Genomic DNA, 9,790 nt, shown 5'->3' with positions numbered 1-9,790 from the left:
CATCATATCAAATAAATGTGCATCATAAATTATATCATCATCAGTAACACATCACATGTGGATCAGATAAAATCAATGCCATATATCATATATCTCACAAAAACTGTCAAAATATACAATGGGTATCATGTCTATCAGTACAACAAAGTCATCAATACAACATGATAGATTTCTCAGGTATGACTATCTCCTAAGGCAGACAGTCTAGCAGCAGATGTCCCAGCTCTCAGATCTCCAACAAATGGATCACATCGTGCAGGCCCAGTAACACCTCTACTCTTCATCCTCATATGACTATGTCTGGATTGAGTGGACGCCACTGTAGCATATCTAGGAGCTCTATGATCTCAAGGGACCATATCCTCATACAAAAACCTAAAATACTCGACCTTCTTGGCCAAGTACTGTATCTCCCTCAGTGTGTCTCAGAGCGGGGCATCAGCTATAGCTCTCTCTAACCTGTCAGCCAGGGCCTCTTCTCAGCCTTGACGCTCTACTGTTGTATCCCTCTCTACCTGTAGTTGCATGATTTGTCACTATTGCGCTAACACCTATGCTTGCAGCTCCTGCATCAAGACATGTAGCTTCCTAATCTAAGAATCCTGGTGGTAGGTCAACACCTTGATCTGAATAGGTACCTATGTTGTAGTCCTAACTGCACCTGTCCCTGTTCGAGGTGCTCATGGAGGTAGAGCATTAGATCTCCTCCTCTGGGCAGGTTGCCTATCATCCTCTATCCCTCCCACAATAGCTAACACTGCACCTATCCTACCACTCCCACCTGCACCAAGAATGAGATCACCTCTACCACCTCCACCTCTACCACCTCCACCTCTGCTATCTCCACCTCTTCCATCTCCACCTCTATCACCTCCACCTCTACCCCCTCCACCTCCATCTCCTCCTTCCTCTCCCTCATCATCCTCTCTCCATCTAGGACCCCCTCACCTATGTGGCTGATCCTCCTCCTCATTGTCAAAATATGGCTATATCTATGTTGGATCAGATATGCGCACCACTGCATGTGCCACGAAGTAGGTTAAGAACTCCTCTGTCATCCCAGCATCCACTACCTCAGCCCTGTAATCCTAAATCTATCCCACCAAGGTCATGTACTCATCCATGGCTGCTCCAGTATCTAGGGTAGGCCCCCACTCTAGCACATCCTGTCGCCAATGAGCATACAAACAGACTCCCTGTGGTATCCCCTATTATCTACCATACTGCCGATGAACACGACTGTGGAAAAATCACTCAATGATAAAGGGTGTCCACCCAATTAGGTACCTCGACATATATAAATAGGGCATCTCTTGCTTATCCTCCACCCACACCTCACAATCCATATATGGTCTCCAGACGAACGTATCAATGTCATCCAAAGCCCTGCGCTAGTGCTCTAGTTTGCCCAGCGTACACTAGACAACTACACCTGTATACCCATATGCATATGCCTGACCAACTAGTCTATCCCTGTCTGCAAGCGGTCTCGATACTGGTATATTCTCCCAAGCCCACACTTGTAATAACGTCACCCTAGTTGATAGACTAGTGTATCCCGGATATACTACCTGGTGGAGCTCTCGGTATAGGTGGGCCAACATGAAAGACCCCATGAAAACCTGCATCCTTGCATCACCATATCCTCCAGGAACAATCCCCATCCAACGACTAGTCCCTTTGACCTATGTTCGGGACACAGGAAACCACCAATGAAACCTACTGATAATGACGGTAGTGGAGCATAAACCAAATCCAAAAACTCCTACCACGACATCTCGTAGCCACTAATGGCATCATCCTAGAAAATATGGTGGAGAGCCTTTGTGCCACCCTCCTTGATCTTCTCATAGGGTAGCAAATCCCCAACCACAGGAATCTACAAAATCCAATAATGGTCCTCTAGTGTAACTGTCATCTCACCAGTCGCCAAATGAAAGACGTTCGTATCGCTATGCCACCTCTTTGCCAATGCTATCAGTAACCCCCAGTTAATGATATACTAGGGCGTGCCTAGTAAGGAGGATAACCCACATCTGTCAATCACATCTCTATCAGCCTGTGACAAGCACGAGATAAGTGTCCATGGCTTTGGGAATCACTCATGAGACTGTACTACACCAAGCTCTGCTTGCAAATCAACACATATCTATCATCAGTTCTTGATTAGAAACATATCACAAAAAATCAACTTGAAAATGATAATCATATAAAAAACACATTAGAAACATATTCGTATCAATCAGTGAATCATATCAGTGTATCCTATCAAGACCCATATCGACTCAAGACCCATATCGAAATCAAGACCCATATCGAAATCAAGACCCATATCGACTCAAGACCCATATCAAAATCAAGACCCATATCGAACTCAAGACCCATGTCAAAATCAATACCCATATCAATATCAAGATCCATATCTAAATCAAGATCCATATCGAAATCGAGACCCATATCGAAATCAAGACCCATATGAAATCAAGACCCATATCGAAATCAAGACCCATATCAAAATCAAAACCCATAATGAAATCAAGACCCATAACGAAATCAAGACCCATAACATCAGATCCATATCGACAACAAGACCTATATCGAAACAAGATCCATATTGACCATAGACTCATATCGCAATCCAACAACATATCAGAATCAAACATCATAACAAAATAGGACTCACATCGGATCACGAACCATATCAGACAATCAATGAACCCATATTGACATCTACGCAACCTATCCAATCCATTTGACTCATGATGCATTTTTCAAACACCTTTTTTCCAGCTTTTTGCCCTACGCACTAAACCAGGGCTTCAAAGCGCCAAGTTTCCACGTATGCACTAATCTTTTCCATATATGCATTATAAAACACACATTATGTGCCATCTTGCTATCACACACTACAACATGACTTCAATGCGCTAACCTATTTACCCAAAGTGTTGTTCTACTCTATGCGCTAACTGTCATACCATTTGCGCTACCCTGTTTGTTGGACACGCTAAAGCTATCCTACACGCTAACTGGATACCCTTTGCACTGTTCTATGAGCCCTATGTGCTAAAATTACCCTACGTGCTAACCTACCCCCTTATCATGCTACTATTTGACACTCAGACGCTAAACCTACCTAGGGTTTTCTATGTGCTAAACTTCCTATCATATGCGCTAAAGGACCTACCCTACGCACTAAACTAGCAAATTCCAACACAAAAATTAAAAAACGTGACAAAAATTAATGAAATTAATTAAAAAAAAGAGGGATTTTGGCCACTACTGGTGGGCCATATGTGGCGGGTCTCCAGTATCGCCTGACATGCTCAAATCGGTGTGAAGAGTATGTAATCGACATCATGGTCAGAGCTCCAAATGTCACAACCACAAGAAGACAAGTGTGCAAATGATTTTTTGCAATCACTTTTTACCTTTTAATAGGGTAAATCGAAAGGTTAATAAGTGGGGCATGTATTTTAATCCCACTTTTTCATTATTAACCTTATCCACGTCATTTCTTTTTTGGGAGATGAATCAATAATGTGCATCCAACACAGTCAATATTCTCATATCACAATTAATTCAAAATCGATCATAAACTTGCCAAATTTTCACCAGATCCTTGATTCATCTCCTGAGGGGGCATCATCAATATCATTCATCAAATCTACATTTGAGGCATCATATCGACAACTTTGGCGACAACATCATATCGAAAAAATTTGGCAGCATATCCAGCGATTTTTCTTTGAATCAACATGTGCACACACATCACTTCAAAGAAGGGCAAAATGTAGACGTATAAATCTGACCACTTTCGTAAATAAATATTTAATATTTATTTTAACCATATCCCCTTATTAATTAAATTCTATTTAATTGATTTCTTTGCATTCATCTATTTATTTAAATAAATTACTCAATTTATTTAATTAAATTCATATAAACTTTTTCTAGCCTTTAATTAAATAAATCACTTTATTTAATTAATTCCTATTTCTCCCTTTTTGATTTAATTTATATTTAATTAAATTGATCCTTGCAAATAAATAAATCTAATTTATTTATAAAATCCTCCCACTTGTATTTATGCAAGTTGCATCTATTTTTGGTTGAAATAAAGTAATTTAATTTTAATCAAAATCCTTTTCCCTCACCCACTTGCATTTTCTGACATCTCCCACTTGCCTCCTAAACCCCTTCTAGATTCTTGTAATCACTTCCAATTTAGCCTAATTCATCTCCTAATTATTGTCACATTCCTAAGTAAAAGGAAGTCACTTCTCAAAGCCTCCAAAGTCTTCAATAACCATTAAAAGGCTTTGTGTCTTCCAATGGTTAACCTCTAAAGTCTTTCAAACCATTAAAGGCTCTTACATAACCATTTATGGCTAACTCACCTTTGACCTTTGGTTAGAGACTTTCTCTCTAACTTAACCATCCTTTTGACTTAGGGGTCTCATCAAACACTTATGGCTTTGACCATAGTTATCCATTTAACCCTTGCACAAGAGTTTACCCCTTGGGTAAAAGCTTTATCCAATGGATAAACCTAACCTAACCTTAACCCTTACCTCCTAAGGTAACCTTCATGTCTTCTTAGACATTTAATGATTCTTGCATCTCCTCTCAAGAAACCTCTTGTTGACAATTGTCACCATTTCATTGGTGAAAATTGTAAACATGGATTGATTAACTTTCAATCCTAGCCCTTGTTAAGATTATTCAATCTTAACCATCCATTGCCCTATTTTCCCTATAAATAGAGCTCTCATTCTTCATTATCCATATCTCTAAGTTTTTATGCATCTACATTATAGCCCAATTTACTAAACATTTTAGCCTCTCTTTGTTAAAGCATCATCATAGCATTTAGAAGCATTTTTCATATCATAGAATATTCATGCTAAGTTAGTATATCATGTTAGGATAATTTATTAATCTTTTATCATATCACTATCTTCATCTTAACTTAATCATCATAGTTTTAACACATCATATAGATCTTAGAATGCATTCATGCATGTAGATCAAATATCACTCATTCTTGGAGTTGTCATTCCTAAGTCACTTGCTCAATGATCTGAGAGCAAAACATTGGCTTTAGGGATCTTGTGAGATAGAGAACAATGGGACACCCCTTGGGAAGTTAAACTAGTTCAATTATTTTATATACTTGCACCAAGAGTCTCATTGGTATGTGGGTCTTTCGATCTTGATTTATTCGTTTTGATCGCCGCATTTTCCTGCATGAACTATGAGAATGATCAATTGAAACTTGAATTGGTGCAATGGAATAATGATGGACAAGAACTTGAAAGGTAGATCATAATTCTGAGAGATGAGATTTCTACTGCTAATGAGTACAAAGAAAAATTCAAATTTAGTTTAGCCCGGTTAGATGAGATGATGGAAAGTCAGAGACATGGGAAAGACATGCAAGGACTTGGATTTAAGAAAGGAGAATCCTCCAGTTCTAGACAAAGCAATCATTAGAAGAACAAGAAACCTCCTAGCCTAATGCCAATAAATTCAATGGTAAATGTTTTGTTTGTGGAAAATTTAGTCATATGGCAAATCAATGTAGAAGTAGGATGATGAATAATGGTCCTACCTTTGCCAGACAATATTTCATATGCAACAACTGTGGTCATAAGTAAAAAATGTGTAGAATGGTGATAAATAATTTCCAAAATAAGAGATGCTATGCTTGTGGAATGTTTGGACACATTTCTAACCAATACAGGATGAGACCAAATCAGATGAATTTTAGGCCTATGCAAGGAAATGTTGTTTGCCATGCATGCAACAAATCCGGTCACATAGCAAAATATTGCAGAAGAAAGAATGTGAGCTAGAATGCTCATGTAGACAAGAATAGATCATATGAGAAAGGAAAAGTGAAGGTTGAAGAGGTTAGAGATTAGCATAAGAAGATGTGGGTTAAGAAGGAAGATTCAAATGTTCAGAATGGCTCCACACCCGATTTTGGTGTTGGAACCTCATCCGGTAACTAAGGCTTTTTGGCCTTAGGGGGAATGTTTTCATGCAGATTCTGAAACCTCCTTTTCAGAGATCTGTAATCGATCGAGGATGGTTGCAAATGATGGAGATTACATGTGCAGTTGATATCCGGAGATTCTATGTCAATCTGAGAGTTCAGTGATGAATTCTTGAAAATGCAGGGTATCTGGAAAGATTTTAGGGTTGTTCATTTATTAAAACTCAAAGTTAGGTTTTCGGTGGATAAAAAGGGTATTCTATTATTAATTCTTCACATTGCAAACGAGCAAAAGAGAAAATTGAGCTTGAAGCAATCCGACAACGATTCCTAGTATCTGGTTGAATTTGAAAAGGTATTTACCCATGTTCGAGCTATCTGTTTGTAACCCTATTTCCCAAATGGTATCACAATCTAGTATTGCAACTCCATTGGTAGTTGAGATTACTGAAAGGACTAGGCCAGTGTTTAAGAAACATCCATTCAAATCAGTCGAAGATAATCTAGAAGGATATTTTTCGTCTATGCCGTATGGCGTATTGCACAATGAAGATATTAGGGCATATATTCACTGTAATATTGAAGAGCTTGGAAATGCATACATGTTATCACTATACACCAAGCATATGATGGATGGAATGGGGAATTGGAAGCCCAAATTCAAATAATTGCAAGACAAAGGTTTTATCCAGTTTGTTCACTTCTTGGTGTTTGATGATTCTAAATGGACCAGGTATGTCTTGATCCGGATCCATGACGAGTTTATGTGGCTAGATAGACCTCACAATATCACAAAGAAATCCATTCAGGCGGTAACTTGTTTGAGTGCAACTGGTGAGATCCTCAGTCTGAGGAATGTCAAGAACACTACTATGACAAAGGTTACTAGATCCCAGCATGACAACCGTTCGATGATAATAAGTGATATTATTGACCATGATGTGAGATTTGCTTCGATGGTGACAAGATACAAGGTGTACTAGTATAGTAGACAAAATTTAGTATTCGGTACTCCTATATTTGCAGCCTATCAAATGCTTAAGGAAGACAAAAGATATGATCTATGTGGTGTGCTTCTCAGCGAGTTAATGAACAATTTAAACAAGATAAAACAAGATAAGAAACATGTTTTCAAATTTGGTTCTCTGATTGTTTGTTTGACACTTTACTTTTTGAATGAGATACCCAGTATAGGGGAAGTTTAGTGGGCTTATGATAAACTAGTGGCAGTCCAAATTAAGGAAGGTTTGCAGGGATAAGGAGATATGGTAGCACAAAAATATTCTTTTTGGGGTTACTTCAAATAATTTTAGGCAATGATGCAAAGTAGAGAGAGGATCCCAAAGGATGTTATTGAAAAATATGAAGATATAATATGTTTCATGGTAGATAAAGACCAATGCCACATGGAGGCCGTAGAACCTAGAACTGTTTGGATCATGCCCATGGGCTATGAGGTAGATGGAAGTACACTTGATGCATATGCTCAATATCTATTGAGTAAACCAGTAGATGAAAAAGAAGAGAGGTTTGGCACTTACAAAGAAAAAGATCTTGACTTTCATAAGAAATTTACTATGCCAACAAGGAAGAGAATAGTTAGAAAATAGGTTGAAGAGCTTGCAGAAAAAATGCGAATAACAAAAGAGGAAGTTCAAAGGGCTAGGGAGCATAATATACTGAAGGAAGAGGACATGGTAAAGCCTAAGAAGTCAAAAACCGATCTCCGCTCCTTCCAAGCAAGCTAAGCCAAGGCAAACTCAGTCTGCACCTACCTTTGGTGTACAAAAGCCTATCCCTCCACCCAAGCCACAAGCCAAGTCAACTAGAAGAGATGAGAAGAGGAAGAAGGAGAAGTAAAAAAGATAGTATGTTGCAATAAATGCTGAGGATGTTGAGACAAAATCTGATGAAGTGGTGAAAGAGGTGAAGAAGACAGCTACCTATGCTAGGGTAGTGAAATCTGGTGAAACCCATCCTACAAAGAAGCCAAGAGATGAAGCTGATCCATCAGGTAGAGAAAGAGCAAGAAAGAAGCAGAAGTTTGAATTGGATGAAGCTCTGAAGTCAGACAAATTGGAAGGTACTTATGTTGTTGTCCCTCGAAAAATAGTAAATGAATAATTGATGAAGTTCTAAAAGAGGGAAATTTGAACAATGTGCCTATATATTATAAAAACTGTGATGATAAAGACCATAGAGCTATTGAGGAAGCAATTGTACAATATATGAATGATTATAGAAAAACTTTGATTGAGTTGTCATCTATGATTCCGAAGGAATTGTATGATATTTTGGATGCTAGGAGGCATACAACCAATTTGGAGGATGAAAGAATAAAGGAATATGTATTGGTGAATTCATCTTCTGTGATTTCTAAAGATGAAGTTGTTAGGTTGGTGAAGATTGCAAAGGAAAGATTCAGAAGCAAGAAAAGAATAAAATCATGCTCGGGAAGATAGATGAGGTGACTAAAGGGACTGAAGAAATTTTGAGACAACTTTTGATTGATCACAGATATGATGTGAATCCGACACATGATGACACTCAATCGGAAGAGAAACCACATGACACTTCCATTCCACAAGTACATACAGAGGCTCTTGATGTGCAAAATGATCAAACAATTGAGGACACCACTCTGATAGTGAAGTCAAATGAGAAAACTTCAGTTGCAGATGATGCTGATAATGCTAAGGTTGATGACTCCGGTGAAGTTGAATAGGACCCTCCAGTTATAGAAGTTGTTTCAGAGAAAGAAGTTGAGGAGATAGTTGATGTTGGTAAAGATGCAAGTACAAAGGTGATTGAGAAGGAGAAAGGAAAAGATAAGCATGTTCAGGCTCCGATGATAGTGGCAAGAGACACTAATAAAGCAAAACAAGTTGTCATTGACTCAGATGATTTTTCTCAATGGCCTATTGATCTGAGTTCACTCTGTCCAATTCAAGCATTGAAGCTAGCAACTTTTGCGCAAGATAAAGCCAGTGAGGACTTACTCAAGTATCATACCACAGACAAAGAGTTGATAACATTGGCGAGAGATGTGTTGGAGAAAATTTTGCCATCATTTAAACCAGATATAATTGATACACCCTCCGGTAAGCTTAGAAATATGTTGAATATTTTAGATTCTCATTTTGTATCTTTGGAGAAGGCGGGAGATGCTAGAGTATTAGCTCAGTTTAATGCTATGGGATTGAAAGCATTTTTGAAGATGATTGAGGGAGATAGGGTAATCTTGATAACTATTATGAAGAATATACAAGACACTTTAGATGAAGGCGACCTAATATACAAGTCATGTATAATTTTGCTTAAGTTTACCATTGACATTGACAAGAAGATTAAAGAATGTGAAGAGCAGCTTGCTAGCATATCACAGTCATATGCACCCCAATCAGTCCTGGCTAGCAATTTTCAAGGTCAACTTATGAGTATATTGGGTAAGATCAAGATTATAAATCAGGAGAAGGACAGAGTTTTGGGAAAAGTGGGAGAATTAAGAAGCCTTATCACTCCCCGGATAGACTTATTGATCACTTGTATGCAGGATTCTATGGATGCTCTAAATAAGAGTATTCCAGTAGATCATAGAGGAGTAGAAATGCATGCCTATCTTTTCAGTGATATGATCAACATTTTGGAGAGTTTGAAGAAGGGTCGGGATAACCACGTGTTGAATCTAAAGACAAATTTTGCAGACATTTTCAAATTGTTGTAAGTTACTGTATATCCTTATATATATTTTTTGTCGGATTCATTTCTTTGGAATTGATGTCAAAGGGG

Source organism: Cryptomeria japonica, chromosome 1 (assembly GCF_030272615.1).
Source record: "Cryptomeria japonica chromosome 1, Sugi_1.0, whole genome shotgun sequence".
Taxonomy (NCBI): domain Eukaryota; kingdom Viridiplantae; phylum Streptophyta; class Pinopsida; order Cupressales; family Cupressaceae; genus Cryptomeria; species Cryptomeria japonica.
Note: the sequence above shows the minus strand (reverse complement) of the source record.